General features: G+C 41.1%; 1 protein-coding gene across 3 annotated transcripts in view; it reads left to right on the top strand.

Moving 5' to 3' along the window:
• Positions 1-270: 270 nt before the first annotated feature.
• The window catches only part of PKIG (cAMP-dependent protein kinase inhibitor gamma), a 73240-nt gene continuing 45684 nt past the window's right edge, over positions 271-27826 (top strand). The window contains exon 1 of one of the 3 annotated variants that reach the window (XM_063425606.1): positions 271-418. The gene's annotated coding sequence lies outside the window, so the exon portion shown is untranslated. Of the gene's footprint in view, positions 419-21959; positions 22018-25942; positions 25989-27826 lie in introns of those variants that run through there. The other 2 variants (XM_063425608.1, XM_063425609.1) reach the window with 2 other exon arrangements.

A 27826-nucleotide genomic window follows, 5' to 3' on the forward strand; every position in this document is an offset into this window, starting at 1 on the left:
TGCATATGCCATAATAAAAGAAAGATTTACAAAAAAATTAATTCTCAGATTCCACACTGTAAACTGTGGGGATAAAAAGCAATAAATAAAAAAATGCTTCTTCTGGCACATAGAAAGCCAGTCCTGGTGAGCTTTGCTCCATGCACAGGAGTGAATGCGGGTTCTCCTGCACACTGGATGCTGCTGTCTGTAGGCTGAGGATGCCAGTGACGTCACCCAGCCCAGTATTGGATTACATCTAGCCAGGGAACACCCCCTGTATATCCAGCATCAGCCACTATTGTCAGACTCCCTGCCTGGAGACCAGGGACCCATTCCTGTCCATGATATGCCTGGGAGCCCACTCTGCCCTTAAAACTTCTGGAACCCTTCCTGGTCCAGGTCCTGTTTATGGGGTCCCCCCCCTCTGTGGATCTCTGTAAGTACAGTTCTGGGGTGCTCTCTGTCTCATTGCTGCTATGGGAAAGTTAATTTGCTTTGTGCTAGGCTCAGGGATTTAAATAGCACTGCAAGAGTTAAATCACCCCCCCATGGCAGCTAGAGGGGTAGGGAGAGCTGCTGGTCTCTGGCACCAGAGCGGTTAAATCCCCAGGAGATGGGGTGAAATGCATGGATTAACCCATTGTTGGTGTGCTTGAAAGCAATGGTATGGAGGCTGCACAGTGCTGGCTGTGTGGGATGTTAACCTCTTCCATTCCAAAGGAAATGGGGATTTAAAGGGAATTTGCTACATACATCAGCCTTCTGAATTCATTTACTCACCGTGCAGGTATGTTGGTTTATAACCCTGGGCAGATTCTCTGGGCATGGAGGGGTGAATGGGCAGATTCTCTGAGTATGGAGGGGTGAATGGGGCAGATTCTCTGGGTATGGAGGGGTGAATGGGGCAGATTCTCTGGGCATGGAGGGGTGAATGGGGCAGATTCTCTGGGTATGGAGGGGTGAATGGGCAGATTCTCTGGGCATGTAGGGGGGGGGCAGATTTTCTGGGCATGGAGGGGTGCATGGGCAGATTTTCTGGGTATGTAGGGGTGAATGGGCAGATTATCTGGGCATGGAGGGGTGAATGGGCAGATTCTCTGGGTATGGAGGGTTGAATGGGCAGATTCTCTGGGTATGGAGGGTTGAATGGGCAGATTCTCTGAGTATGGAGGGGTGCATGGGCAGATTCTCTGAGTATGGAGGGGTGCATGGGCAGATTCTCTGAGTATGGAGGGGTGCATGGGCAGATTCTCTGGGCATGGAGGGGTGAATGGGCAGATTCTCTGAGTATGGAGGGGTGCATGGGCAGATTCTCTGAGTATGGAGGGGTGCATGGGCAGATTCTCTGGGCATGGAGGGGTGCATGGGCAGATTCTCTGGGCATGGAGGGGTGAATGGGCAGATTCTCTGAGTATGGAGGGGTGCATGGGCAGATTCTCTGAGTATGGAGGGGTGCATGGGCAGATTCTCTGGGTATGGAGGGGTGAATGGGCAGATTCTCTGGGTATGGAGGGGTGAATGGGCAGATTCTCTGGGCATGGAGGGGGCAGATTTTCTGGGCATGGAGGGGTGAATGGGCAGATTCTCTGGGTATGGAGGGGTGAATGGGCAGATTATCTGGGCATGGAGGGGTGAATGGGCAGATTATCTGGGCATGGAGGGGTGAATGGGTAGATTCTCTGGGTATGGAGGGGTGAATGGGCAGATTCTCTGGGTATGGAGGGGTGCATGGGCAGATTCTCTGGGCATGGAGGGGGGAGATTATCTGGGCATGGAGGGTGAATGGGCAGATTCTCTGGGTATGGAGGGGTGCATGGGCAGATTATCTGGGCATGGAGGGGTGAATGGGCAGATTCTCTGGGTATGGAGGGGTGCATGGGCAGATTTTCTGGGCATGGAGGGGGGGCAGATTATCTTGGCATGGAGGGTGAATGGGCAGATTCTCTGGGTATGGAGGGGTGAATGGGCAGATTATCTGGGCATGGAGGGGTGCATGGGCAGATTCTCTGGGTATGGAGGGGTGAATGGGCAGATTATCTGGGCATGGAGGGGTGCATGGGCAGATTCTCTGGGTATGGAGGGGTGAATGGGCAGATTCTCTGGGTATGGAGGGGTTAATGGGCAAATTCTCTGGGTATGGAGGGGTGAATGGTCAAGTTCTGTCTGAGGGTATGTGCTGACTCTCCTGGTCTAAGGGAAAAGTACCATTTAGTTACCAGAAAGTTATAAGAAAAAAAGGCTCAATATTCTGTATTTTAAAGAGTCTCAGATTCATTTAAATCTGGAATCAAGTCTTTGTTGAAAATATTAACCCTCTGAGTACCAAAGCTGTGTTTTTATATTTTATTCATTATCTGCTGGCACAAAAGGGGTTAAATCCAATCAGTTTATAATTTTAATATTTTTCATTTCATATTTTGTTATTGAAAGGGTTACATATTCCTTCAGTTATGCCCTTTTCTGAAATAGAGCCCAAAGATTATAGTTAACTCTTTAAAAAACAGTTTGTTAATAACAAGTACTACCGTAGCAGCTGTTTCGGTTTTGCTTGAATCAATACAAAGGATAAAACAAACATGAAGTTCTTGCAGATTAAAGTCGAGGTTCCTATGACTCTTGTTAAAATATGTAAATGTTTTTGCGAAGTATCCTGAGTGCTTCTCCCTGTGTTTGTTCAGTACATGCAAATTGTATATTGGCACGGAGATATAGTTGAATGATCTGGTTTTAATTTTTCCTTTTTTAAATTGCTTTTTATTTATTTTTCTAATTATGCGTTTAGAGATGCGCTAAAGCCAGTTAACAAGGATCTCTGCTTTTCATCATTGATCTTTTAACTCATTCACTGCCAGAGATTGTTTTTTTTCTTCTATTGACGTGCATGCGCGGTGGTGATATTCAATATGGCTGCATATTGTGGAAAAACTTGTTTCATGGTCATTTGCTAAATTCAGAATTTGAGCAAATTTGGTGTCGAATTGGGAAAATTGACATTAGACATGACTTGGTTGGGGGGTATATATTCACTATACTGCTAATTGGGGAGAACTGACAAGGGCATCGTAAACTCCGGGGTAAAATAGACGATTTGATAAAATTCTTGATTTTTTTTTTGGGTGGAATATATTGGCCTAGGTTTTGGAGTTCCCTTATCAATTCTCCGTAAAATCTATTTTAGTGATTTAAGTATTTTGGATTTAGTCTAAGGCTGCTTATGAGTGTGTGTCCAAAAGGCAGACTGACTACTTTCTCAGAACGACAACTCCCAAGATGCTTTGCCAGCTGATTCACCATAGAGTCATGGTGTGTTTGTGTGTATATCCAGTAGAAATTCAGCCGTAGTTTGTGTGCCGCGGATCCTCTGGGCTTGCAATATGGCGGAACTTTTAGGCCCGTGTTGTAGCGTAGGAATTGAAATTCTGAGCTCTGAGCATATATGTCTGTGTGTGTGTACACTGGCTTTCCAAAATGGGATGACCGGTAAATCTCCTATTTTTAATAAGTAGTCTCATTAAAAATTGGGCCTCTTCAAAAACTCCATTCCCTCCCATTAAATTCTCTCCTTTTAGTCAGTAAGGTAGGTGATCTCCAACAGTGGTCGTATGCATCATAGATGTACAAGAGAAGCTTAATTAAAGCCCCTTCTTCTAATACAAATTTTTTTTTTCAGTTATTGCAGATGATTGCTTATTTTAGAAGGTCCGAATGTGCCCTTTCAAACGAGGGGTCTCTTGCCCTTCTATGTGTTGTGGGGGGCCCCATGATATTGGCCACAGAATTTGAACTTACCCCCACACAACAGCAAGTGCCTCTTGGCACAACCTCACTGCGTGTGACATCACTATGCATGGTGATGTCAAATGTCACCTGAGGGACATGTGGGGACATCACTGTCATCGTCCACTTTTCAGAAGCACTACGGGTGATGACCCGCAATGAAGGGGTCCTCAAAATCCAGGTCATTCCTGGCATAGCCAGAGCTCACTTTCATGGAGAAAAAATATAAACATTGTTTGTTTGTGTTTTTGTTTTTTCAGCAGTGAACTGGAAAATGGAGGCCCTCCGTACTAGGATAGAGTGGTTTCAATTTCTACATATACTTCCCCCCCCCCCCCAAACCTAACAAATACATATTTGTTAAATATAAGGGATGAGTAAACATAATATTAAAAATCCTGGGATTTGTCAGTTCCTCTTAAAGGTGGTGATAATGCCTCATTCTGAAAATGTTCCCAGTTATGCTATTTAGTACTTTTCAATTTCCAGTTTAGAAGATAAACCATCCCCCCCCCCCAAAAATACCCCTTGAAAATAGATAATGGGTGGTATGGCCTCTCGACACTCGTAAAGCCAACCAAGACAACCCAGTCATTAACAGAATAGCTTCTGGGACACGTCCATAAATGTAAATTTAGGAAGTAACCGTTTGTAGCTTGGTAATTCCCTTGTTTATACCGTCATAGTCTCCAACACAAACCTAAGTGAGAGGTTATATCTTGCAGGTGACACAGGTGGCCAGAGTCACCTTACCCAATGTGCAGCCGAGGCCCAGGCAGGAGCCTGGAGCTCTGGCTGTGAGGAGGCCATTCCCTGAGCCAGCAGGGAGATTAATAGATCTCCCTGCTGGGCCCTTGGCCCGTCACCTGCTTGAGGGAGCATTGTAGACTAAATTATGTTGTGCAGCTCACTTTGAGTTCTCCCTCATGGTCCCCAAGTGCTTTTCAACGACTCAGTGGGCCACAACCAGTAAGTCATGTACGGAGTACCAGGTGGTCAGAAAACTTTTAATGTGATCTGCACTCAATATTGGTACAGACCACAATGCTCCCCAACCGGACCACCAGGGATCCTGCTCCCAATTGTTTATCCACTGGACCAGCAGTAATCATGGAAAGAATGACCTTCACGGGACCACCAGGAATTACACCCCCTCCTGCCAAAAGAAAAGCTTGAGGGTGGCAAACTCAGCCACCCCACATACAGCTACTACGAACACAACACTCACTTTCCGACAAAACACTCCGTCTCTCCCCCACATACATTCAGCACTCACCCACTACACTCAGACACGGAGCTCAGTGCTTTATGGGGGGGTACGAATCTGGCATCTTGTCTAGGCAATCGAATTCCAGTTTGGCAAGTGCCCAATCCCAAACGATTCCTTAACTTCAAAATGTGTCAAGATAGAAAATGTGAAATTGATCGACACTAAAAAAAAAAAAAAAAGTTTATTAGAACGCGCAGTTTGCCATGCTCTATTGTAAAACACAACACACAAAAATATATTCTATTCTGTATTTTATGAAATCTTGGCACATACAGCAGAACGTGTTTGGAACTTCTAAAAGTCGCATGCTTGGCATCTCCCATATCGAATTCTTTTGTGAGCAACTCTTCCCCAGCTCTTAAAGAAATAACAGAAGTGACTCTTTAATTCTGCCAATATTTGACAAAGTAGAGTGTATCGTGGGGGACTAGAACTGGACACACCTAGAGTAAGGCATCTCATAAATAGCTTAAAATGTGGCAGCGATGATGATGATCAAGGGCAGAGTATAGAATATTTGATAGAGTCCTAACCTCAACATCTGAGGAAAGGGATTTAGGGGTGATTATTTCTGATGACTTAAAGGTAGGCAGACAATGTAATAAAGCAGCAGGAAATGCTATCAGAATGCTTGGTTGTATAGGGAGAGGTATTAGCAGTAGAAAGAGGGAAGTGCTCATGCCATTGTACAGAACACTGGTGAGACCTCACTTGGAGTATTGTACGCAGTACTGGAGACCGTATGTCCAGAAGGATATTGATACCTTAGAGAGAGTTCAGAGAAGGGCTACTAAACTGGTTCATGGATTGCAGGATAAAACTTACCAGGAAAGGTTAAAGGATCTTAACATGTATAGCTTGGAGGAAAGACGAGACAGGGGGGATATGATAGAAACATTTAAATACATAAAGGGAATCAACACAGTAAAGGAGGAGACTATGTTTAAAAGAAGAAAAACTACCACAACAAGAGGACATAGTCTTAAATTAGAGGGACAAAGGTTTCAAAATAATATCAGGAAGTATTACTTTACTGAGAGGGTAGTGGATGCATGGAATAGCCTTCCAGCTGAAGTGGTAGAGGTTAACACAGTAAAGGAGTTTAAGCATGCGTGGGATAGGCATAAGGCTATCCTAACTATAAGATAAGGCCAGGGACTAATGGAAGTATTTAGAAAACTGGGCAGACTAGATGGGCCGAATGGTTCTTATCTGCCGTCACATTCTATGTTTCTATGTTAATTTAGAGTTAAAATGTGATGGGGTTCATTCAAATTAAATTAAATTGTAAAATGCAGACTAAATTAGATGGTTTGCGTGCTATAGATGCAGCTTCGCTATTGTAGCCTAAATTTTGCAATCATGTTTTTAATTCACTGCAATTCACTTAGTACGTGCCAAATTAACTGGATTTTTGAAATGTGATGTGTAGGACCGTGACGAACTGGAAAAATATTTAGATTAAATAGTGCTTTTGGACCACTCCTTGGAGTTCTATACCAGAGAACTTGATCACAAGGAATGTTTCGAAATCATTATCCATGCATATTGAGATATATATATATATATATATATATATTTTTTAAAGGACCACTTTGGGCACCATAACAACGTTATTGGTGCAAAGAGGTCCGTTGGTGCAGGCTTACCTCTAGGGGTTAAATAATTGACAAGCGGTTTATCCTCAAAGTCTTGAACCTGCCACCTTTTAGCTCTGCTCAGCTGCTTCTGTTGTAGTGCATACCTTTTTTAATTCTGTTTTGTGAATGGGGTGCTACTGGTAGGCTGAGAGCATCGCTCAGCAAAGCCATGCTGCGCCATGACGAGTGGGCCATGGACCTTCGAAGCTTGCAGTGACCAGTAACAACTAATGCCTGGCTAGTAACACAGGACTACTGTATATAAGATTTGGATCAGGGATTTAAAATGCAACAGAAGTGTTTTTTAATTCCCTAAATATTAGCAGGTAAATATACTTTGACATGACAAACAGTGACTCATTTTATAGTATTTCAAAAATAACCATCTCTTTGTCTATTGTCACTATCCACTTCGGTTGACATATCGTACCTGCCAGCAGGGGGCCCTAGTGAGGATAAATCACGTTCTTCAGTATATTGGAATTTTCTGATAACTGTATTCCATACACCTGGCTAAAAATAAATAAATAAGCTTGTAATTTTGTTAGCACATGTTTATGTCATATTTTTACTTTTTTCAACCATTGGTAAGCACAGTTCAAAAACGCAATTTGTTTATGTTGTCCAGTCGTACTCACTTAAAGGGGCACACATTGACATTAAACAAGTAGTTAAGATTCCAGCTGCAGTTTCACTTGGAGTATCAGTGGATCTGTGGTTGTTATAGTACTTGGAGTACTTGTACTGTAGGTGACCATGTTTTCAAAGCAAAATCTGGCTGGTACAGTGTCCTAAATTTTTTTTTTTTTTTTTAACAGTTTTTAGTAGATGCCCTAATGAATCTATTTATGTATTTTATTAATTGGGATATATCTAAAAACAGCTTGCTAAAACTGCAAATCTCTTGTCTGCAGCTTTTGCTAGACCTCCCCTTCCCCTCTACACTCCACCCCCCCAGCATTCAGTCTGTGCCTGGGAAATGACCAATCAGAGACTTCTCCTTGAACATGCGCTCAGAGGTGTGGGAGCTATGTTGCAGCGACCAAAGGGCACAGAGCTCTGTGGGCACGCTTACAAGCTCACTCTAACTTGGGGCAGAAGAGGTCCCTTGGTGCAGGCTTACCAGAATGCACCCACGACTGCTATAAGCTCTGTAGAGCTAACGACATTGGACAAAAAGCCAAAAGTGAAAGTGCCGATTTCGAATAGAAATTAGAGATCCTCCTGAAATGTTTCATGCGTGTGGAGTGTATTTTTTTTTTTTTTTTTAAAGCATTGAGGATAGAATTTAATATTCTTTTCTGGACATGCTAGGTACTCGCATTATAGGTGGAAGAGAACCTGTAACACACACGGTTCTCTGAGCATCGTCTGGCTGTTATTCGGAATACGCCATTGTTCATTACGACACCTTGAACGTTTAGTCCTTACACATCCTCCTCTGCCGATCATAACATGGTGTGGGCTTGTGAAAAGGATGGAACTTTGATCAGTGAGCAAGGATTTGGATGGGGAAGATTTTTTTCTGTAATTCCTTTGATCACAGTTCTGTTCTCATACCTCCCAAATTTTTAGGCGTGTAAGTAGGATGTTCACGAAAAGGGAAAGAATTCAGCGCTAATTAACCCACAATTAGTAGACGTAGGCAGCAACCCAAACGAAGGAAAACCCCTCAGGTCCTTCAGTGGATAAACACAGATAGAGAAAAATATATATAAGGGCTGCGCCAAATGGAGGAAGGTAGTCCAGTAAAATATCGCTAGGATACCAGTGGATAGTCGGGGATACTTGATAGGGTTTCTTGGTGGAAGTAGGTGCGTCTGGTGTTGACCGTTCAGTATATGAAAATACAAGAGAGGTAGAGGCTGACCAATAGTGCAGTATGTAAAATTCAAGGTGCAGTAACTAACAGAAGTAGAGAACTCACTTTCGGGAGAGCTATGGCCAGCTCTGGTGTGAATCGTGTACAGCGGTATAATCCCCGCTTATGGGATATGTAGGGAAGGGGTCTCCGTCAACACCGTCTGGTAGTCCAAAACTCGGAAAATTAAAATAGAAAGCAACAATAGTGCTCTCAATTGTGATGGGGTTCAGTATGCAACAGGTAGAGAAAGATAAAGAACTCACATTTGAGGGAGCTATGGCCAGCTCTGGTGTGGATAGCGTACAGAGGTATAATCCCCGCTTATGGGATATGTAGCGGCAGTACGTCCATCAGCACCGTCTGGTAATCCAAAGCTCCAAGAGAGAAGGATAAAAAGCAACAGTAGTGCTCTCAATTGTGATGGGATAAGAGAGTAAAATAGAAGATAAAATAATACTCACAAAGATAGAGCAGAGGTACTACTCTATGAATAGGCGTTGGTGGTATGATCCCCATCTGGGATTTCTTGGAGTACTGGAACAGTAAAATTGCCAGTGGAAGTAAAAGTAACCAGGAACGTTTAAAATGCCAGGAATAAGTAAAAAAAGTTTAAAGTGCATAGAGAGTGCAATAAAAAGAGGATCGGTACGGTAAGGTAGCCAAAAAACTTTAATTGTTCTAAAATACACAGTAAAATACAAGAGTAAATGACCATAAACGCGTTTCACGATAAGTGACCATAAGAAATCCCAGGTGGGGATCATACCACCAAAGCTCATTTGAGCAGGGTCCTGTTCAACCTTTTTTTAAATAAAAATATTAAAGTATAGCTTACCATCTTCATCCTACGCTTGTGATGGCTGATGGGACGGGACGGCTTGCTTGTTGTCTAATAAATACCCATGACGTCTTTCTGCGCTAAATCTAAAGTTGTTCCCATGTTCTACAGGGATCTGCTATAAATTCCTGGTTCATTATTTTGTATTGCACGAGAGTCTCTCGTTATTTTTCTTCTACATATTATTATTATTATTATTATTATTATTATTATTATTATTATTAGATCTTAAAAAAAAAAAAAAACTAATAGCACACACTAGACTTGGGGGTTTATTCACTAAACTGCTAATTTGAGACGATAATTTACTAACTAGATCATTTCTAAATCTTGTTATATTGGGCAACATTGTGTCATTCTTTTGTTAATCAGCAATCTTTTTTATTTTAAATTTTTTTGATTTTTGATTTTATTTATTTTTTAGTAATTTTAACCCCATTCATTTCATAGAGTGGAATTGACTTGGGGATAATATTGTAAAGCGCTACGGAATCTGTTGGCGCCATATACATGGCAGTAGTAGTAATAATAATAATAATAATAATAATAATTTGGCCTGATACATACTATCGCTTTAAAGATATATTAATGATTGCGTGTTTGTTTACTTTATAGTGTCAGAAAAAGAATTCTATTTAAAGGCCAAGTGTTATCCAAAACAAAATAGAGGCTTTTGCTGATTGTAGCTAATGTCCACCTTATCGCTGACCTAAAGATATTTTGGTACTGACATCAATTTGACAGTGACATGAGCCAGACTTGTAATGTTAGCAGTAAATCATTTTTTTTCTTTTCCGTTGTGATTGTGTCCGAGCCCAGGACATTATCTGTAACTCCAGTGCAAACCGCAGAGATACTCTGTAACTGCTTGTGCCTTCCCGAGATATTATAAACACATTCCTTGGAGACATTTTAAGAATCCTTTTATTTCATGGTGGATCAGAACAAATTTCAGCTGTTGATCACAAATCCGCAGCTGCTCCAACCTTTTCGGAACTGTCATAACTTGAGTCTCTTTTGAAGGGGAACTGTTGACGGCAAATCCACCATAGCCCGTTGTAGTGATTGTGTGCCAGGAGCCCCTTAGTGCCTTCCTACAGTAATTAGTCAAATTTGTTGTAAGGTTTGACACTTCTAGGTCCCTTCGGGGCCTCTGGTCCATTCTATGTCTTGTATTCGGCTAACTGGGAGGCTCTAATAACGCTTTAGCTATAACAATTATTATTATTATTATTTTATATAGCGCCAGCAAAGTCCGTAGCGCTGTACAATGGGATTATGTGCAACTATTTACGTTGTTTATTGTTTGAGAGTGTCAAGGGTTGTAGTGTTTATGGTGCTTACAATGTATCTTTAGTTTCGTTTGAGAGCCCCAGTGGAGCTAGTTGCAAGTATCCAGAGGTCATGGAACTCGTAGATAAAGGTGCATATAAAATGTAATCCAAGGTCAAGTGCACAAACATTACATTTTTTTTTTTTTAATATGACTTTTCCCATGATTCTCGGTCACGTTTAGCCATCACTGTCCTAAATCAAATGCTAAAATCAACTAACTTTACAAATGAGTTCACGTTGGTGAATACCTGAGTCACGAATTAGATTTCGGGTTTAATGAGTAATATACTCGTCTTAAAGAATGGACGTGTGCCAGCAATGGCTAGAATTTCGCATCGCAGCTGTCTCTTTGGGTTCCATGATCGTCATACAACGAAAAGCACCAAATATTTCCAAAGGTAATTATTTATTTATTTTATTTTGGAGTTTAGAATAACATACAAGTTTACTCCGATACAGCATGGTTAACAAGAGTGAAGAAATAACAGAACATACAAATTACATGTTGGTAAATATAGTCCATTGTTTTGTGTCACTTAAAATTTCTTTTTTTTTTTTTACAAATCAAAAATCTCTTATGACACAATTGTCAGGAATTGACATTTCCCCTCCTGCATCTTAACTCAAAAACTAACATCGCACGTCCTAACTGTTGGGGATTTGTGGGCTCTGTTCAGTCATTCTGGATTCTCGAGTGTCCTGCATCCGGGGACACCAGCGACCGGCCCCGTGGGTTCAATGCATTGTAAGTGCATCATTGGTTGTGATCACACTGTGCGTGTTCAGAACATTCCACCCAAGCTAAGAGCACTCCACCCAACACTTGGTGTGCCCTGAGTAGGGCTAGGTGGTCAGACTCTGTCAACAAATTAATTCTGGTTATTCACTAAATCGAGGGCAGTGGAGAGATAATAATTAGCAAGGGCATTGCACATTTCAACCCAAATTGACTGAAAAATTCTTCAGATTGGCTATTTTGGTCTAAAATTTGCAAGTCAGTTCCATTTAAATGTAACTTGGAAAAAAAATATTAAAATTAAAAAGTTGAAAATCCGAGTCATCTTGCATTTTGCCACCATGCGTTTCAGAAGTCTGATGGCACTCTGTAATCCCTCTGTGAAGTTATGAATAACACATTCTTTTGTGTCACTCAATATTTTGAGACTTTCCCAACGTATCGTTTGTACCAGGATGTATCACACAGTTCTTAGAACCATCATCAATATAAACAACCACAACAAAAATATTACTGATATGTTGTGTTCAGTAGCCGCATTAACCCGTTATTTTTACAGTAATCTCTTTTTTCATGACATTAGTTGACTCCGTTAATCGTAGATGTCTTAGTAAGTCATGTAAAACAATTTGTTGTGTGCGTATATACTGACAACCGTGACGTACGGTTTGCAACATCGCTGCTCTGGCTCATTGTATTTCTGAAGTGTCTTGAGGATGCTAGATAATTATTTTGCAATATTTGCCTCGGGCTGTGTTAAGACTAGTTTGTAATCCAGAACGGCATGGGAGCTGTCATGTAATAAAATTAATCTACTTTAAAAAATGTCTGTTATGTGTTAAATAATATGATATTGGTACAGTAAATAAACGTGACCATTTAGTGATCTGTAAACAACTTGCATATTTGTAATATGTAGCTGAGAACCCACCGGTTCTCTGGACCTCCATAGTTTGGAAGTCCTTTGTAACAGTACCCCTTTTTAAGCCGGTGAACCTCTTCTTCAACAGTCTTCCACCAGTTCTTGGTCCGACTGTCCAGAATAACTTATGACCAACTACTTATCCATGTGAAACACAACAAAAGCCCTAGAGAAGTATTGTTATGCCTTGCAAGTCTCTTTACCCCGATTTTCGAGAAAACACGACATTAAAGTGCAATCTGATACCTGCGCGAATGTTTAGATTGCTTTCCTGTACAGGTTTAGTCGCCAAGCGTTAAGTGGCCTCAAGTGAGCACGAGAACTAAATACTACCTTGAATTCTACTTCCCAATCTAGGACTCAAGGCAATGGTGCAGGTTTTGCCAGTGTTCCTACTGGAACAGAATTGAGGCATGTCTAAATCCTGGACAGTTGTTGTGACCTTAAGCACCATAACTGCTACAGAGTGCTATAGTGGTTATGGCTCTAGGAGTTCTCTGGTGCCCGATCATTGTAAGTAGTCAAATATCTTTAGCTAATGCAGTGGGTTCATCAATATTGTAAACCTTAGTGAGTTCAAAGCATTTCCACAGCCATCTTTACTTTGTGAAACTCTTGGCAAGGTGGAAGGGCCTCAAATTTGATAATTACTTCAAGGGATACTATAGTTCCAGGAATGCAAAGCTTACTCCTGGCACTATCACTCCCCCCGCCCTCGCACCTCCTCTTCCCCTTTATTTACTTATCTTATCCCAGCGCAGTTGTTCTTCGGCGCTGGGTCGTGGCTCCTCTGAAGTCCCGCGACGTGCGGACGCTAATGCGCATGCATTAGACCTCCCCATAGGAAAGCATTGAATCCTATGGGGAAAAATGTCCAAAGGTCCGTTTCGATTCAGGAAGCCCTTAAGTGGCTGTTTGGAAGACAGCCACTGAGGGCAGACTTAAAGCTGCAATGTAAACAAAGTGCAAAAGGGACACAGCACCCAGACCACTTCAATGGCCTGAAGTGGTCTGGGTGCCTACAGTGTCCCTTTAATTACTGTGAGCTTTTTCACAAAGCTTTTTATTTTTATTAAAGAGATAAAGATTTTTGTTCTCTGGATGTGACCGTTTTTCATTATGTAGGAGAGTAGAGCGACTGAAAACACACTGACAACACTTTTGTGCTGTCCGGACTCGCATATCTGCAAAGAAATATGGCACTGTTACGCGGACGGTCGGCTAGTACCGCCATACGTGTGCGTGGCAATGTGAGGGTTAAATTTAATTTGTATGGCGTGCTCTGGCTGTGCGAGGACAGCCAGTCATACAGTCTAAATTGGAAAAGGAAAAACTGAGAATAATGCCACAACCCGTAACTATCTTTTAGTTGGGTATCATGTTGTGCATGTTCCACTTAAGAAAACAAAAGTTATTAAAGAATTGTTTAATAACTCTGCAGGATATCTCACAAGCGCTGATCCTGCTGCCTTCATACAATAACGCCAACTCGGTTTGAGCTGCATTTTTTATACTCCCCTTTCTTTCTCATCTATGTAGTAAGTTGAATTATGTGTTCTTTTGAGTCGAAAAGTGCTTCAGTTATTAAAATAAATAATAGATAAAAACTCCTCTATTGATATGGCTGATTTAGAGGAACACTGTAGAAATAGGAATACAGATCTGTATTCCTAAAGCTACAACCCTGAACCCTTACCAATAAGCTCCCCCCCACATGTAACATTAAAAAAAACCAAAATAAATGAAAATAAAACCAATGACTTTTTCTCCAGCACAGATTCTCTCTCACCGCTGCCGCAGCCTCAGCCTCCTCCTTGTGTTGTGTCATCAGGATGCGTGTCTCCAATGCTCTTCATAGAGGAGCTTTGGGGACCTTGGGTGCATGCGCAGCACTCGCTGTGATGCTCCCAAGATTCTGCCATAGAGAATGATTGAATGCAATGAACCTCTATGATTGTGACTGCACTGCGCATGCGTGTGTGATATCATGATATGAGATTTAGTGAGTAAGACTCCCGACTCCCATACCCAGAGGGCTTGGAGGTGGGTTTGAAGCCACTCTTCCATGCCGTCTAATTAGTAAACTAAAGGGTTTCGGGAATAGGACTGCAGGCACCATAACAACTTCACTAGAGTGAAATTTGTAAAGTGCCTACAGTGTTCCTTTAAGCACTTTTGTGATTAAGAGGTTAAGTTAGACCCCAGCTGCTCGTTCGCTGAACAGCTGCTCCAGTGAAGCATTTTGGGTGGTTACGGTTTATCAGATTAGCTTTCCCAGCAGATGTTCCAACCACAAAGATAATTATTGTAGACTGCATTTTGCCAATTACCACGTTCGTTCGAACAGCTGAACCACTGAATGGCCACAAATGGGACAAAAATGTTGCTAATCTTTTCTAAAGCGGACACATATATAACCACAGTACTTGCTGGTTTGGATTTAGACCCGAGGTGACGCTTGGAAATCCACAGAAATTATCAATTTTTTTACTGTGTTTTTTGTTTTTTGTAAAACTAAATTGGTGTCTTCATTTACTGGTAGTGTAAATGGCCCGATTTGTGTCATGATCTGTGGGGTTTATATATTAAACCTGGGGATAATGAATTGAAATCAGTATTGCTAAATTTAAACTACAATAGTCAAGCTGTCTCTATCACGGAATGGGATAATTTTTCCAAATTGGTTATTTTGGACTACATTTTTTGTTTCACTGCTATTAAAGGGCTATTAAAGGGCCACCCCACCGCCCAAATAAATAAAATAAAAATTACTGCTTAGTAGATATACCCCAAATGAAGAATTTGTATTTAATTATGCATTATTTTTCATTGGGTTAGATCTAAAACAGCTATAGAAGCTGTATTTCTCTTGTCTGCAGCCTTTGAAAGCCCTCCCCTTCTAATCCCACCCAGACTTTCTGTGACTGTCCAATCACAGGCTTCCTAATTCAGTTCAATGAGAAGGGGGGGGGGGGGGGGGACGACGACACGCTCTTAACACACAAAGCATTTGAGAAATCTAAGTGTCCCTTTAAATATTTAGAAAACACTAAATAACTTTTTGACAGGGTTAGAATGATGTTCACATTATCTTGCATTTTTTGACAAATGTATGTAGGCAAAAAGTCTTATCTCCCATTTGCACGCAAATTTAATGGTGATCTACTGTCAGATAGTCCTTTTATTTTTTACTGGTATTTAGATGTACCGTATATACTAGAGTATAAGTCGAGTTTTTCGGCACATTTTTTGTGCTGAAAAACCCCAACTCGACTTATACTCGAGTCAATGTCTGTATTATGGCAATTTACATTGCCATAATACAGACTGGGGGCTGTGTAGGAGGGGGGCTGGCAGGAAGCTCTTACTTACCTCTCCTGCAGCTCCTGTCAGCTCCCTTCTCCTCCGCGCCGGTCCGGTCAGCTCCCCTGTCAGCTCCCAGTGTAAGTCTCGCGAGAGCCGCGGGGTCATAGTGCGGCCGCGAGACTTACACTGGGACTTGCAGAGGGGGCTGACCGGACCGGCGCGGAGGAGGAGGGAGATGACAGGAGCTGCAGGAGAGGTAAGCGCTCTCTGCCAGCCCCCCTCCACTGAACTGCTAATGTCACTGGACCACCAGGGAGTGAGAGCCCCCCTCCCTGGCCAGCTAACAAGCAGGGAGAGGGGACGAAAAAAGTAATACAAATTTAAATAATAAAATATTACTAATAATAAAAAATAATAATAGTAAAATTTAAAAAAATATTAATATAACAAAAAATAAATTAATATTAAAATTATAATAATTAAAAAATAATAATAAAAATGCCCACCCCCCACCAAGGCTCTGCATCACACACACACACACACACACACTGCATTCATACACACACACACTGCATTCATACACACACACACTGCACTCATACACACACACACTGCACTCATACACACACACTGCACTCATACACACACACACACACTGCATTCATACACACACACACACACACACACACTGCATTCATACACACACACACTGCATTCATACACACACACACTGCATTCATACACACACTGCATTCATACACACACACTGCATTCATTATATACACACACTGTAAATAAATATCCAATTCATTTAATTTTTTTAGGATCTAATTTTATTTAGAAATTTACCAGTAGCTGCTGCATTTCCCACCCTAGTCTTATACTCGAGTCAATAAGTTTTCCCAGTTTTTTGGGGTAAAATTAGGGGCCTCGGCTTATATTCGGGTCGGCTTATACTCGAGTATATACGGTATTCTTTATACTAAACGAGTAAAATAAGCACAACTTTTTAACCTTCATGAGCTGCCTCTTGAACAGACACATTTGTAGCACAAAGCAACCATCAGTCCGACATTTACAAAGTAAACCCCATTTTTCTTGGATATCTTTAGTGTTGTGATGATGGGATTTTAGCACGCAGAGATGATAACCTTCTCTTTAAAAAAAAAAATATATATATATATATATATACACATACATACACACACACACACACACACACACACACACAGTATCTTGCAAAATGTAAGGACACCCCTCACATTTTTGTAAATATTTTATTATATCTTTTCATGTGACAACACTGAAGAAATGACACTCTGCTACAATGTAAAGTAGTAAGTGTACAGCCTGTATAACAGTAACTGCTGCCCCCTCAAAATAACTCAACACACAGCCACTAAGTGGAAATGTCCAAACTGGGCCTAATTAGCAATGTTCCCTCCCCAGTGTCATGTGACTCATTAGTGTTACAAGGTCTCATGTGTGTTAATTTGGTGTTATCGCCCTTACACTCTCTTATACTGGCCACTGGAAGTTCAACATGGCACCTCATGGCAAAGAACTCTCTGAGGATCTGAAAAAAATAATTGTTGCTCTGCATAAAGATGGCCTAGGCTATAAGAAGATTGCCAAGACCCTGAAACTGAGCTGCAGCACAGTGGGCAAGACCATACAATGGTTTCACAGGACAGGTTCCACACAGAAGAGGCCTCGCCATGGTCGACCAAAGAAGTTGAGTGCACGTGCTCCGCGTAATATACAGAGCTTGTCTTTGGGAAATAGACGTATGTGTGCTGCCGGCATTGCTGCAGTGGTTGAAGGGGTGGAGGGTCAGCCTGTCAGTGCTCAGACCATACGCCGCACACTGCATCAAATTGGTCTGCATGGCTGTCGTCCCAGTAGGAACCCTTTTCTAAAGATGATGCACAAGAAAGCCCGCAAACGTTTTGCTGAAGACAAGCAGACTAAGGACATGGATAACTGAAACCATGTCCTGTGGTCCGATTGAGACCAAGATAAACTTATTTGGTTCAGATGGTGTTAAGCGTGTGTGGTGGCAACCAGGTGAGGAGTACAAAGACAAGTGTGTCTTGCCTACAGTCAAGCATGGTGGTGGGAGTGTCATGGTCTGGGCCTGCATGAGTGCTGCCGGCACTGGGGAGCTACAGTTCATTGAGGGAACCATGAATGCCAACATGTACTGTGACATACTGAAGCAGAGCAGGATCCCCTCCTTTCGGAGACTGGGCCTCAGGGCAGTATTCATAGAAACATTAAATGTGACTGCAGATAAGAAACATTCGGCCCAGCTAGTCTGCCCAATAATATTCCAACAAAACTACCCAAAAACACACCTCCAAGACGACCACTGCCTTGCTAAAGAAGCTGAAGGTAGAGGTGATGGACTGGCCAAGCATGTTTCCAGACCTAAACTCTATTGAGCATCTGTGGGGTATCCTCAAATGAAAGGTGGGGGGAGCGCAAGGTCTCTAACATCCACCAGCTCCAGGAGTGAAAGAAGACTTCAATGGTAGCCTGTGAAGCTCTGGTGAACACCATGCCTATGAGGGTTAAGGCAGTGCTGGATAATAATGGCGGCCACACAAAATATTGGCACTTTGGTCCCAATTTGTACATTTCCACTTAGGGATGCACTCACTTTTGTTGCCAACAGTTTAGACATTAATGGCTGTGTGTTGAGTTATTTTGAGGGGACAGCAAATTTTCACTGTTATACAGGGAGTTCAGAATTATTAGGCAAGTTGTATTTTTGAGGATTAATTTTATTATTGAACAACAACCATGTTCTCAATGAACCCAAAAAACTCATTAATATCAAAGCTGAATATTATTGGAAGTAGTTTTTAGTTTGTTTTTAGTTTTAGCTATTTTAGGGGGATATCTGTGTGTGCAGGTGACTATTACTGTGCATAATTATTAGGCAACTTAACAAAAAATAAATATATACCCATTTCAATTATTTATTTTTACCAGTGAAACCAATATAACATCTCAACATTCACAAATATACATTTCTGACATTCAAAAACAAAACAAAAACAAATCAGTGACCAATATAGCCACCTTTCTTTGCAAGGACACTCAAAAGCCTGCCATCCATGGATTCTGTCAGTGTTTTGATCTGTTCACCATCAACATTGCGTGCAGAAGCAACCACAGCCTCCCAGACACTGTTCAGAGAGGTGTACTGTTTTCCCTCCTTGTAAATCTCACATTTGATGATGGACCACAGGTTCTCAATGGGGTTCAGATCAGGTGAACAAGGAGGCCATGTCATTAGATTTTCTTCTTTTATACCCTTTCTTGCCAGCCACGCTGTGGAGTACTTGGACGCGTGTGATGGAGCATTGTCCTGCATGAAAATCATGTTTTTCTTGAAGGATGCAGACTTCTTCCTGTACCACTGCTTGAAGAAGGTGTCTTCCAGAAACTGGAAGTAGGACTGGGAGTTGAGCTTGACTCCATCCTCAACCCGAAAAGGCCCCACAAGCTCATCTTTGATGATACCAGCCCAAACCAGTACTCCACCTCCACCTTGCTGGCGTCTGAGTCGGACTGGAGCTCTCTGCCCTTTACCAATCCAGCCACGGGCCCATCCATCTGGCCCATCAAGACTCACTCTCATTTCATCAGTCCATAAAACCTTAGAAAATCAGTCTTGAGATATTTCTTGGCCCAGTCTTGACGTTTCAGCTTGTGTGTCTTGTTCAGTGGTGGTCGTCTTTCAGCCTTTCTTACCTTGGCCATGTCTCTGAGTATTGCACACCTTGTGCTTTTGGGCACTCCAGTGATGTTGCAGCTCTGAAATATGGCCAAACTGGTGGCAAGTGGCATCTTGGCAGCTGCACGCTTGACTTTTCTCAGTTCATGGGCAGTTATTTTGCGCCTTGGTTTTTCCACACGCTTCTTGCGACCCTGTTGACTATTTTGAATGAAACACTTGATTGTTTGATGATCACGCTTCAGAAGCTTTGCAATTTTAAGAGTGCTGCATCCCCCTGCAAGATATCTCACTATTTTTGACTTTTCTGAGCCTGTCAAGTCCTTCTTTTGACCCATTTTGCCAAAGGAAAGGAAGTTGCCTAATAATTATGCACACCTGATATTGGGTGTTGATGTCATTAGACCACACCCCTTCTCATTACAGAGATGCACATCACCTAATATGCTTAATTGGTAGTAGGCTTTCGAGCCTATACAGCTTGGAGTAAGACAACATGCATAAAGAGGATGATGTGGTCAAAATACTCATTTGCCTAATAATTCTGCACTCTCTGTACAGGCTGTACACTTACTACTTTACATTGTAGCAGAGTGTTATTTCTTCAGTGTTGTCACATGAAAAGATATATAAAATATTTACAAAAATATGAGGGGTGTACTCACTTTTGCAAGATACTGTGTGTGTGTGTGTGTTGGCTTGTTTTGTCTCAAAGATGCCTCGAAGGCATCCCTTTACTATATGCTTCACTGTTGTGTGTCTTTTTGCCTCTAGTGGCCGTCTTCCTGATATCCACTAGAGGTGCTTATCTTTTGATGAGAACATCGTCCGCCTCAGTTCTCAATCAAATGCCACTGCTAGAGCTCCCAATGGAAGCATTGGATTGGCTGAGATCATCAATGTAGATAATCTCAGCCAGAAAGGCGGGGCTGCAACAACAACTGCAGCAAGGTCTAAAAGGTAAACCCCTCACATCTTTTTCTTTTGCCACTAAATAGTTAGTAGGACACTATAGCATTAGGAATACATGTTTGTATTTTCCATCGTATAATGTTCCTTACCAGTAGTGGAAGACGAGTTGAATAGTTAAACAAACTAATAGTTGCTGCTAGCTAAGAATTTTTTTTTCTCACTACCCTTAGGCAGGCTTGGTACCTTGTGTTGCTAATTACAGTACTGGGCAGATCACTTTTAATGTAATACCAGCGCTGAGGCACAGGTGCAGAATACTTTTTACAATGACTGTCCCTTTAAATTTGCTTTGAATCGTTTTTCTTTGTATCCCGTTTACCTTTGTGGTTCTTCGTGAACGCGTGTTGTTTCCACCAGTCTATACATTGAAAGATCTTGTAAAACCAGTTTTACCTTCTTTCGATTCATTTGTGCACTTCATGTGACCCTAATAGCTTCTTGGCAGCAAGGTGCGCAGTATGACCACCGTTTGGTATTCGAAATTTCAGCCCTCGATTAGCTCATCTTTACCGCACAGCTTCCACGAAAACATTAAAGAATGTTGGTGATTTCAGAAGGATGTCATCAAGCCAACAAGATGACACCTATTTATTGTGCCCCCAAGTCGTGTCACACAGTCCCTGCTAGCAATTCCTGCAAAGTAACTTTTTTTTTATTTATATATTTTTTTTCTTCCTTCCCTCTTTGTAGTCCTTTACATCTGTAAACAGTGATGAATAAAAAGAAGAGGAGGGGAGCAAAACAAAATGTTTGTTAAATAATTAAAGGACCACTCTAGGCACCCAGCCCACTTCAGCTTAATGAAGTGGTCTGGGTGCCAGGTCCAGCTAGCTTTTACCCTTTTTTTTATATAAACATAGCAGTTTCAGAGAAACTGTCTCATTGACAGCCGCTAGAGGCGCTTGCGTGCTTCTCACTGTGAAAATCACAGTGAGAGCACGCAAGCGTCCATAGGAAAGCATTATGAATGCTTTCCTATGCGACCGGCTGAATGCGAGCGCGGAAGAAGAGGAGGAGGAGGAAAGCTCCCCGCCCAGCGCTGGAGAAAGAGGTAAGTTTAACCCCTTCCTCCCCCCAGAGCCCGGCGGGAGTGGGTCCCTGAGGGTGGGGGCACCCTCAGGGCACTCTACTGCCAGGAAAACGAGTGTTTTCCTGGCACTAGAGTGGTCCTTTAACCTGTGATGTTAATCCACAGCCCGTTTTTATATATGTATTGATATTTGTAATTATATATAAACAAAGTCAGGAGGGCTGCACTCACCGAAACATGCATACATTATAGGGTGCTACTGGGACCAAAATACAAAAACGAGTGCACTCGCTTATTAACTAAACAGTGCTTTCAAATCCTAAATAGTACTATTTAAAAACACCTCACCTAGGTAACAAATAATGGGGGTTTGGTTACATTATATGATCATACATTGCATAAGCCTGCCAACTGCATCAAAGTACCCCATTCTTGGCAGGTCTCCAGAAATGTGTACAAAGGTGACTCCTAGATTCTGTGTATTGTAAATACAAATCGCGCTGAATAATTAATTCTATTATCCTTTTCTCATATTTCCCCAGATTTATTTTGCTGTGCGGTAACAAATAACAGATTTCGTAAGGAAATGGGATTCATATGGTAACGCAGTCATATTTCATTATTTTTTCTTAATGCATTTGTTTGTTTTTTCTTTTACATTTGTGTAATGGGAGAAATTTATGACACTGAAGCAATGTTCAATTTATTAGCAATTTCCTGCATAAAGGGTGGTCTAATTGGGGAGGGATGGACTCAACTCAACATTTTAGATGTTTTCAGTTCTCATATTGCAATAATTTAGAACATATTTTATGTGTCTGAACATATGGACTATTTAAAATGTATTTGCTAAGCACTGGGTTGTAGTGAATTGAAAACCCAATTTAAACATTTAGGATGAAATAGTCAAGCTGTCCCTGTAGCCAGGTTGGTAAGAGGCCCATATCGTCCTACTTCCCAGGACAGATCAAACTAATGGAAAGTGCTGCCCTCTAGTGTGTAGGTAAATGCTGCAGGTAGTACATCAGGGGAAAAACTAATCGGGCATTCTGTGGACTTTAAATCACTTTCATCACTTTCCCGTGCCGTGAATAATCCGTGTCCAGGAATTCTTGGTGGACGTGGCAATCTTTTCAAAAGGGGTCGGATAATTTATTTTTAAATCTATTGCTGCCTAAGTATTGCAATTCTGAATTTTAATTTACTGCAAATCGGTGTTCAGTGACTAAACCTCTTAGTAGTCACGTCTGTTTTTTTAATTTTTTTTTATTAATTTTGTTTTCCTTTTTTAATGCCTGGTGTTCTGTACAGTATGATTTGGGTGTTGCTAATCGGGTTCATACACATGCAATCAGTGGTACTCGCGGTCTGCAGATAGCTGGCTGCCTTCCAGCAATGTTTTCAGACTACCTTCCGCTAGGTGTGTGTAATAGTGGCACCTGCTCCCTAAAACAAGTTATTGAACCCCTTTACGACAGATGACTGGCTATAATTGTCAAAATGTTGTTGTATTTCCCTTGTCCTGTGGTGGTTAAACCTGCCTACTTGAACAGTCTGCGGGCATTAGTGCCGTGGGCATCCGTAGCGTCACCCGTTCCGGATTGCTACTCATATTTCCTAATTTTCCTGGAACTACCCCCCTTTCTCCACCCCCAAACTGCCTCTGGGCACGCTCAGAGATCTTCTCTCTAACTCATTCATGCAGAACAGGGTTAGTGGAGCTCCTCGACACTGACTGTACTAAGCAATAATTAACCATTATTTTATTAAAAATTTGTGGAGGGAAAGTTAAAAATTAAAACAAAAAAAAGTTAAGTTTTTATAAATGTGTTCTTTTCCTGATTGGTTTAATAAAATCGTAAAATTCTGCAGGGCAAAAAGCAGCCTTTTTCCTTCTGCATTATATTCTAGATCACATGTTGCTGGTAGATTCTAGGAAGAGTCGCCATGTATGCTGTAATATGCCTAATGAAAAACATAACTTATTCCATTGTAAAGATTTTTCCAAAGGTTGTTTTTTAGTTTTTAGTTTTTTTTTTAATTACACTTAGAGCAGGATCACTGTGTCGTCCTAAAATGATGCCAGAACAGTTGTGGCATCAAATTCTCCTTGTTCTGCCAAAAAAGAACTCCGACACAGCACAGGGATGATTAAAGGGAAACTTGTCACTTCTCCGGAATTTACACCACTAAATAAAACATTGAACATCCCTTATAACGTGCGTTACCTTTTTATTTTATTGATTTCGAGGGCAGGACATGCACGGAGCACTGTTTCAGGTTCCTAGTGCTCTGAGTGCAGCATGAGCCACACTTTTTTGGGTACAGTTTCTTGATGTCCCCAACATTGGGGTGCCAGGGAGCAAAGTAGGGACAGCAGGACCAGACCCGACAATCGGGACTGTCCTGCTGAGATTGGGATGGTTGAAAGCTGACATTCAGCTGGCCTTTGCAGATGTTCTACGTTGGAGATGTGCGGGAGAGAAGTCTAGTTTAGGGCTAGATCATTACATGTTTTGTTTGTAGATACTGGATGAGTGAGCTCATAAATTACGTTTAATGGCTTTGTTAGAGTTCACTGTAACCGATTTCCCACAATCAGAAAATACATTTTCGAACTACCTTTTGATGTTATTCTTGTATATAAACAGTGTATGATTGTACCACAAACATTCCGTGTCATTCAGCTTTTTATTGGGCCACAGCCAGCTCTCATGGGGCCGTGCTGGACCTGGTTACTCTATTTTAAGATTTGAGGAACTCGCCAAACCATTTCCAATGCAGGCTGTAGCTGGCTGCGTATGAAAATGATGGCTGGTCACCACCAGTGAAGGTCCAGAGTTTGCTGTTGACCATGCTATTCAGTTTTGTTACTGTTGTCTAAGTCGGTTAAGTCACTGCCTAGTGCACTTGTATCAGCTGGAATCTCTTGAAGAACTCTTTGGAGCTTCTTCCTTCCATTCCTGCATTTATTTCCTTTCTTCCTTGGTTTCCAGCTGACCTTTGCTTTCCCGCTGACCCTTGCTTTTCTCCTCCTCCCTTTCCCGCTGACCCTTGCTTTTCTCCTCCTCCCTTTCCCGCTGACCCTTGGTTTTTCTTTTCCTCCCTTTCCTGCTGACCCTTCGTTTTTCTCCTCCTCCCTTTCCTGCTGACCCTTGGTTTTTCTCCTCCTTCCTTTCCCACTGACCCTTCGTTTTTCTCCTCCTCCCTTTCCCGCTAACCCTTCCTTTTCCCGCTAACCGTTCAATAGCCTTTTCTCCTTACTTTCTGCAGATGAGCTTCCTCCTTTTCTTCTGTGTTCTTCTTATACTGTAACAGAGCTCTGCACTCAGCTTGAGTGTCTCTGTCAAGGGTCCCTCTAATTGAGCGAAGGATACCTGGAGGGATTATAGCTGTCTCACCCAAACACTATCCGAGTATTGGTGAAGGGTGAATAAGAACTATCTTTATTGGGAACAAGGCACACTTTTTTACACACGACCCCAACATGGGGTCCATGATTAGAACAATGAAAGTCCCACCATGGCGCCTGTAAGTCTGGGAGATAACTTGATCAGTAACCACTACGTTATCTCCCAGATATCAGGGCACCATTACAATATATCCCCCAAAACACATAAAGAAACAAGTGTTTATCCCCATGTAGATCTCCACCACCCTTGGTCAAAAAAACACTTGTCACACTTGCGTTGGTGAATAGCAACCTGGTTAAAGTTTTACGATTGGATGGGTAGTTCCACATGGCCGGCCAGAGTGACGTCTAGGAGGCTTGCGGCTTTCCCTGTAAAAATCTGCCACTGGGTGGAGTTGGCGTGTGGGCCCTCTTTGGGACTCTGCGTGGAAAAGAAAAATGGAATCCTAGCTGGAATTCACGGTTGCAAACCTGCAGTCTGATTGAGAAAAATTTCATATTAAAAAACTTGCCCATATTTATAAAACTATTCAAGAGTTCTAGACCTAAATAGCTTATAGCCAAAGCAAAGAATTTTGTTCCTTGCCGTAATTCACGGGCAGTCAAAAGTATTTTGATCAAAAGTTTAGTACGTATCAGTATGTTTTAGCAAGGTAAATTGATAGTGTAGGACTCGCCTAAGAGGTTTTAACTTGTTTTGAGCAGGGTCCTCCTCTACATATTTTTCCTGTAAAATTTTATAATTGTCTCACTTATGGTAAAATTTCCCCCTTTCATAATATTGTAAAGCGCTGCGGAATAAGTTGCCTCTATATAAATCCCAATAATGATAATAATGTGCCACGTGAGCTTACACTTGGATTCATACAAAGAATTGGATTGGATTGATACTAAAAACCTCAAGTTATTTAAATATGCATGTTTTGTTTTTCCTTTTGGGTTTTTATTGAATATAATATATATAATTTCCTCCTTAGAGTTTTAGAATTCACCTGTATTCAAATTCTGTTTTGTGTGACGTACTTTGCTGATCGTTTACATGTCACTCAGACATCCGAGGTAGAGTACTTATACAATGACACATTTTTTATAAATACCGTAAGTCATTTGTGACTACACAAGCAAAGGTGAGAGACTGCAGCACAAATTACACACTACGGTGAGTTTTTCTTTTGACTTTGAGCGGTTTAATCAAATAGGAAATGCACACTATTAACTTTCCCTTCGTTTCTTAACCGCTTAAGGACACCGTTTCAGAAACCTGTCTTGCACTTAAGAACACAAGCACACTTTGTTTTTTTTTGCTGTTTGTGTTCATCTGCAATTTGCATTTTTCTCTTTTATTGCACCAACACTAATTATATACAGTTTTGTAAATTGGGGGAAAAAAGGCTTTATTTTGATTTGACATGTACATATTTAAATTCTCCTCTATTATATATAAAAACAATGCAAAACAATACACCATTTATTCAGTTTTTACAATAATAATGTGTGCATAATACGTGCAGCTTAAGAAAAGAAATTAAAAACTAAATTCATATATTTATCCTGATTTAGCTAATGTTTAAAATACAAATTATTCTCATTATCCAGGAGGCAACATTTTATATGAGCGTGTTGCTTACAGCTGAATCCTGGCCCATTGTACAGCGCTGCGGAATCTGATGGCGCTATATAAATAATAAAATAATAATAATTTACCGAGTACATAATAGGTCTACAAATTAAATTTTTTTTTTGGTAGTTCCAGGTCACAAAATGCAAGGTGTAAAATAAAATGTCTATGTGTAACAATTTTAGAAGTTGGTATGTTTGTCTAGTAAGCTTAATAGCCATCACAGAAAACAGAATTGCCAGACAGAAGTATATATTTATATAAAGTAGACATTATAGACTATTTACCTAAAGTTATTTTGACATAATTTACATATCGTCTAAATATTGTAGTAAAATGTATTTTTTTTATGTTTTTGTCATACAGATATATAACAAGGTTTTGGTTTTTATGTGCATTTTATAAAGCTGATATGTGCTGTTCTTGTACAAAACCCTATATAGAATTCCGTTTATAGCCCCATTGTATGGCCTTACCACTATTTTGTGAAGCTACAATGCTATATAAGAGTTCAGGCTATTTCTGTTCCCACGGTTACAATTTGCAGTTTGTTCAAATAACCCCACAAAGACTTACCATTTGTGAAAGTATACACCCCAGGATATCTCATATGGCATATATTGTTCCTTAACATGCCACCATATATTTACCAGGACATACAAAAGTTTGTGGTTTAAAAAAAAAAAAAATGTATATATATTTTTAATTTTTTTGTATTTTTTTTTTTGTATACGCATTACAATTTTTCTGACCATTTTGTATATTTGATATATGCCACAATGACCATACCACCAAATTATGCTCAGCTAACTCTCCTGAGTAAAACAATACCCCAATGTATGCCTCTGGTACTATTTCGTGAAGCTACAGTGCCATATAAGAGACCTGACTATTTCAGTTTTTACAGTAGAATTTTGAGAGATGGGTTTGATGGGCCTCTGTCTCATTTTGTAGCATTATGGCATTTGACTGTTCAAATAACCCCACAAAAGTCTACCATTTGTGAAAGTAGACACTCCAGGGTAACTCATATGGCGTATATTGTGCCTTAACGTGCCGACATTTTGTTTTGTTTTTTAAACGTATTTGTTATATTTTTGCTGGGTATTTGGGATGTGTCAATGTGATTAAAAACTCCCAAATTACTATGCTCCGTTACATCTTCTGAGTAAAACAATACGCCCAATGTTTGAACTAGGCACCATTTTGTGAAGTTACAGTGCTGTGTAAGAGGTGTTGCTAGGTCTGTGTTGCATTTTAGCAGGTTGCCAATCCGAACTACCCCACAAAGGCCTACCGCTTTTTTTAAGTAGGTACCCTAGGGTACATGTGGATGTTAAACGAGAACGTTTGAGACAACACAAATTTCATATTTTTCC

The sequence above is a fragment of the Pelobates fuscus genome, chromosome 6 (genome assembly GCF_036172605.1).
Source record: "Pelobates fuscus isolate aPelFus1 chromosome 6, aPelFus1.pri, whole genome shotgun sequence".
Classification (NCBI taxonomy): Eukaryota; Metazoa; Chordata; class Amphibia; order Anura; family Pelobatidae; genus Pelobates; species Pelobates fuscus.